This window comes from Pteropus alecto, unplaced genomic scaffold, assembly GCF_000325575.1.
Source record: "Pteropus alecto unplaced genomic scaffold, ASM32557v1 scaffold50, whole genome shotgun sequence".
In the NCBI taxonomy this organism is placed as follows: Eukaryota; Metazoa; Chordata; class Mammalia; order Chiroptera; family Pteropodidae; genus Pteropus; species Pteropus alecto.
This window is the reverse complement of record NW_006431918.1, coordinates 1,666,915-1,672,914: the sequence shown is the minus strand read 5'-3', so window position 1 is coordinate 1,672,914 and position 6,000 is coordinate 1,666,915. Positions and strand designations below refer to the sequence as shown.

The following is a 6,000-nucleotide window of genomic DNA, read 5'->3' as shown; positions in this document are numbered from 1 at the left end:
GCACGCGCATGCGCGGTTAGCAGTAGCTGCCGGGCGGCCGCGGGCGGGATTGGTCTGGGGCGACGCCGGGACCAAGTGGCAGCGACTCGGACATCTGAGCTGCCACTGCGGAAAACGGGCCCCCAAGACAGGTGCGTGAACAGTAGGCCACTTTCCCGCTGCTCTTTCCGCCCGGCCTGGGGTGAGGAATCGGGGTCGTTGCCCCTTCCCCCAAGGCGGGGGTTGCTGGGCCGCACCCCTTTCTTCGGCGACTCGCCAGGCGGAACAGGTTGGGCGCAGGTGAGAAGGCGGATGTTGAGTTCGGGGATGGGGATGCGACGGGAGACTTCTTGGGCGAGCAGTCCCGGTTCGGGGGCGGGAAGGCCAGCCCCGGTGGCGGGAGTCGATGCCACCTCGGGTCCGTTGGGTCCTCGGGAACTGCCGTGTCCACCTGCTGCGCTGGGCTCCGGCGGGCGCGGGGAGGCCAGGAGCCCTCCGCAGCCCGGGCTGTCCCGGGGGGCTTACGGGGCCCGTGGGGGAGCCGAGGCCGTTATTCCAGCGGTTGCCATTTCAGCCCCGTTCCACGCTCGAGCCCCAGGCGCGCTCCCGAGGGGTGCAGAGGGGGCTGGGAGTGCGTCGCGACGCTGCTTATCTCGGCCGCAACTTCTCACAAAAACGCAAACAGAACCCAAATAGCCCCAGTTTACTCAGTCCCCGTCTCTGTAAAGGCGGAGGGACCCAGTCCTCCCAGCGATGGTGACCCGTGACTCCTGGCCACTCCCTAGATGTGCTGCCTGGAGCCCGGCGTGCGCCGCTGGGGACTGAGCGAGAGGATTGAGTTAAATCCAGCGAAGCCCTAATTGCTAGAGACTCATTATCGCCTGAAACCTGTTTATGATCAATCAGACACTTCAGCTGGTTTTATTTATAACATCTCCCCAAGCAGCAAGGAGGAGGCATTTGTTCGGGATTTAAAAGCAAAGGGCAGCAAAGCTCAGAACGGGGAGAGAAGGTAACTCGAATGGCTGTGGGGAGAAATCTCGGAAGAGAGTTAGTATAGAAACTTTTTGATGCGTAAAAGTCATCAAAACCGTGATCTAATCTTAAAATTTTGGTTGCTTTAAAAATTTTTACATCACTATAGGTCGTTTAGTCACTATGGGCAACCCTGTTTTTGGTGACTGTAAGTTTGACCTTCTCAAGTTTACAGTTTTGCTTTCGCATTTAATTGGTTCAATCGTCCAGTCAGATTTAGATCTCATCCCTGAATCCTTAGAACAAAGTAGTCTGTATTCTTTATTTAGTTGAAAAAGTTGCTTGTGTGAACGATGTATGTTGATGAATCTGTAGAAATTGAACAGTGCTGGAAATTAGCTTTACTGTTTATTTTCAGTACCTAATAAGTTTTAGTGCTCTTAAATAGAAAGCTTTAATAGATCTTTAGATCATCTAGTTTAACCCTTTCACTTGACAAATGTTAAAACAGGCCCAGAACAGTTTTAACTCCTGACTTTTTAAAAATAGAACTAGACGCTCGTTGCCATGGTGTCAAGTTCAGTGTATTTTCTCTATATCATTCTGTAGTCGAGCTCCTGAAACTGTAGGACAGGTAAAACGTCAAACGCGGTTTCTGAGGCATACCAGTGTTGAGTGAGTCCCCAGTCAGCTATTAAAACTGAGTAGCAGAAAGGCATCTTGGTTATAAGAAATAGTCTGTAGAAAAGACTAAAAGTGTTTGATAGGTGACTACTGAAGAGAGTGAAAGAAACGAGTCTTAAAGGGGGAGAATTTATGCTGAGAACTACAGAGAATATTGACCATTTTTATAAACGGGTAGTAAAATAAGATTTGTGTTTTTTAGAAAACTCATGCTAGAGAGAAGGTGGAGGATAGATTTGGAGATTGGCAAGACTGGAGCTGAAGAGGTAAAGTGGGAGTTTACTAATCCTATTCAGAAAAGATGCGTTCCTAAATTAAGGCTGTGGTTTGGGGATAGAAAGAGACAATTTAGAAATACCCAAATGTATTTAGTTACCAATGACACAGGCACTCTGTGAGAAAGAGTAGTCTTAAGATAATGGTTTACTGGAGGTACAGTTAATGGGAGAAAGGAATTAATGAGATGGAGAAGCAGGCTTGGGAGAAAAGACTCAAGTTCTACTTAATGGAGGCTTCGGGACATCCTTGAAGATGGATAGTGATGAGAAACTAAAGAGTGAGTGACCTCTGAGCTGTGAAGGAGATTTGGAAGTCCTTAGTCAGCTTTTATAGATAGAAGCTAAGAGTATGTATAATATAAGAAGAGAGGCTGGGGACAGAACCCTAAGGAACAGCAGTATTTACTGAAGAGTAGAGAAAGTACCCATGAAGGAGGCAGAGAAAAGGAAAGAAGATGAAGAATCAGGAATAATAGTACCATAGAAACCAAGGGAGAAGGGGCTTCATAGGAGGCGGCGGTCAGCAAGGTCAGGCGGTGTAGTAGGCCGTCGGACTGGAAAACGCTATTGTACTTAGCAACTTAGATTTGGTGGGTAGGGACAGTTTCAGAGAAGCTAAAGTAAGAAATAATAAAAGTATTAGTTTTTCATTGCCGTCATAGTAAATTATCACATATTTATCAGCTTAAAGTAACAAATTTATTTTCTCACAGTTCTATAGGTCAAAAGTCTGACACAGGAGTCAGTGAGCTAACATCAAGGTGTCGGCAGGACATCATTCCTTACTAGAAGCTCTGGGGAGACTCCACTTCCTTGCTCCATCAGGTTGGTGGCAGAATTCAGTTTCTTGTGGTTGTAGACTGAGGTTCTTGGTTCCTTGTTGACTACCAGCTGAGGGCTGTTTGCAGCTTCTAGCGGCCACCCACGTCCCTTGGCTCGTGGCCCCCTTACTCCATCTGCAAGGTCCTCATGGTGGCGGGAGTCCCTCTTGCTCTTCAGATCTCTTCTGCCCATCTCTCATTGACTTCCTGTTCCACTTTTAAAGGCGCATGTGGTTATAGTGGGCCTGCCTGGATAATCCAGGCTACTCTCCCTAATTCAGGGTCAGCTAATTTGCACCCTTAATTCCATCTGCAAAGCCCCTTTTGCTGCATGAGCTAAGGCTTAGGGTCAGGACATCTTTGTATAGGAAGTTAGAAGTATTTACGGTTAATGATGTTCTTTCTAGAAGCTTTTGTTAAGGAAAGGAAATACCCAAAAACATATTAGTTAGCATATGATAATTATACTTCAAATAGCAAGCCTTACTGTTTATCCTTGAGACTGTTAATAAGAAATACAAGTATCTTCTTAAATATCCTGCGCTTCGTGTGAAAACTATAAAATTTTAAAGTGTCATAGAAAGATAAAGTATTACCATGAAGTTGTTAGTTCTTATATTTTTATATAGCCTCAGGCTGCTTTAAAAATGTTTCCTGGGAAGATTTTAAAGCCCGTTTAACTAAATATATGTACATAAAATATAATTTGAATATACATTTGAAAAATATGGATCTTACAATATAAAACAGAAACTGAAATGTATGTCCAAGGCATGGAACATAATAAAATATTTAACCTTGTATTATATTTTATAAGCCTAGAACTTTAATGCCATGTAGTCAAGATTAAATTAATAAACCTAACATTAGACTCATAATGAAAGGAATGGCGAGCTTGAAGCAAGACCTAACTTTGAGTCTTGCCTCTTCTATTTGATAGCAGTCTGTGTTCTTGGGTAAGTTACTTATCTCCCCGAGCTTGACTTTTCTTGTATGTAATGGGATACCAGTACCTCCGCCACAGTTCCGTAAAGATTGGAATTAATATGCTTGAATCACAGGTACTCGAAACAGCACTGTGACCCTTCCTTCACTCTTCCTCTCATCACACGCTGCTTCCTTTGTCCTTGGCCTAAGGAAATCAGTCGTTTCTATACTTTGCATCTCACTTTAAATGTCACTTTCTCAAGGTGGCTTTCTCTGACGCTTCGCCTACCGTGTAAATTCACTTCCCCCATTACCAGCTCTTAAGGACTTCTTTGCCTCTCTGTCAGCTATTATAGTTTACATGTTATACCTGGGTTATTTGTTACACCTCTGCCTCCATCCTAGACTCTAAGCTGTTTGAGATCAAGGGTCAAGTATGTTTTGCTAATTACTAAAAATTCAGTGTCTGACATAATGCCTGCCGCATAATTGACAGTCATCAATATTTGTTAAATGAATTAATGAATGATGAATTTTATCTATTATCTGCTGGCTAGCCTCCCCTGAATTTCTGGAAACGTTATTAGCCATCATGCAATGAAGAAATCCCTGATGCAGCTTGTTCTGAAGCATGCTAGTTTTCTTCTGTGAGCAAACAGCTGCATTTCAAATTGATCTTACAGCTTCTTTGGAAGAAGGCTGTCTGGCTATTACGTCACTGTTATTTTCCTCTCCACCTCACTTATGATTCTTCAAAAGGAATTTTCTATGTGCTACATAGCCAGATAATGCCAAGAATACTCTCTAATATTGGTGAAAATGTGTCCACTTCTATTTTTGTGATGTGATAACAAAACTTTATTTTTTCTGTTTACTGTCATTTCTAGTAAAGCAGATTATTAGTTGAGTTGTTCAAATGCAGCATTGTCTATAGCAAAATTCTGAAATAACTCACAATTGGAGGTTTTCACAGATGTAGAGTAGAATTTAAAAATATGATGAATTTCCTCATATTAAATTAGATCATAAAACTGCAAACTTTCTAGACTATGATCTCCTTTTTTTTCTGTAGAAATGCTTTCACTGTGTTGTTTTAACAATGTTCTGACAAACTTTAGAGGACCAATTTTAGAAGCATTGATGTAACTATTTCTCATAAATTCATAGGTAAAGACATCTATCATGTAAGGATTCTGTCCACAAATTTATCTAGGAGTTAAGTTCTAGAAAAGGATTTTTTCCTCCATAGAGCTTGTAGACTTATCGATAGCGAACACTCCATTTTATTTCTGGTTTACCCCCAATTGCCTAGAAACCCCTTTGCTAAATTTGTTGGTGCCATGTTGCTATAAGAAATTCCTCCTAGTTGGTTGCTTAGTAACATCTATTTCCCTCCTTCCGGTAACCTTTTTTTTCTGTCATTTATTCATTCATTCATTTATCCTATAAACATATATTTGTTCCTATTTATCACGCACTAGCTCTTTGGGACACTATGAATACAGAAGTGATAGAGAATCCCAGCCCTCAGTGAGCTTGTATTTATGCCTGTTCTATGTTTTGCGGGTTACCCAAGCTACTATTTTGGAACTATGTAGAGATAGTATAAATTCTAAATAAATAAATGTATCATTATAATGTTTATATAAACACTATTTTGAAAACAATGCCATTTAGTCAATTTTAACATTAGTGTGTAGCTATGGTTTTAAAATCCAGTGCAAATTTAGTTCATTCTTTAGGATTTCAGTTCTGATCATTTCACTAATCTCAAACATTCAGTAGTTTCATTTGTTGGATTAGATTCAGGCTCCTTGGAATGCTTTGTGGCACTTTGTTGCCTAAACCGCCAGAAAATTGTATTTCCAGTTTATTATTTCTGATGTTATGGTTATTTTCTTGTGTTTTGCTGTATTTCTTGAGGTATTTTCATTGTTTCTAGATCCTTCTGATTTAGAAAAAGATACCCAGTTTAGTTAACAGTATGCTTAATTAAGGTAATGCTCAAATAGGAAAAAAAACCTCAGAGGCTTAACACAGTTTCTGATTCCTGGTATTCCAGGAGAGTGGATGGCTGTGATGGTTAATTGTATGGGTTGACTGAACCACAGAGTGCCCAGATATTTGGCCAAGCATTATTCTAGGTGTGTCGGCGAGGATGTTTTGGATGAGATTAACATTTGAGTGATAGACTGAGTAAAGCAGATTGTCCTCCCCAAAGTGCATGGACCTTGTCCAATCAGTTGAAAGCCTGAATAGAACGAAAAGGCTGATCCTCCAGTGAGGAAGACAGAACTCTTCCTGCCTGACTGTTGAGCTTAGACTTCAGTCTTTTC

General features: G+C 41.7%; 1 protein-coding gene across 4 annotated transcripts in view; it reads left to right on the top strand.

Moving 5' to 3' along the window:
- Nucleotides 1-19: 19 nt before the first annotated feature.
- The window catches only part of CLGN (calmegin), a 36,181-nt gene continuing 30,200 nt past the window's right edge, over nt 20-6,000 (top strand). Inside the window, exons 1-3 of one of the 4 annotated variants that reach the window (XM_015585134.2) lie at nt 20-131; nt 1,841-1,904; nt 2,630-2,741. The gene's annotated coding sequence lies outside the window, so the exon portion shown is untranslated. Of the gene's footprint in view, nt 280-1,840; nt 1,905-2,629; nt 2,742-6,000 lie in introns of all 4 variants that reach the window. The other 3 variants (XM_015585135.2, XM_015585137.2, XM_015585136.2) reach the window with 3 other exon arrangements.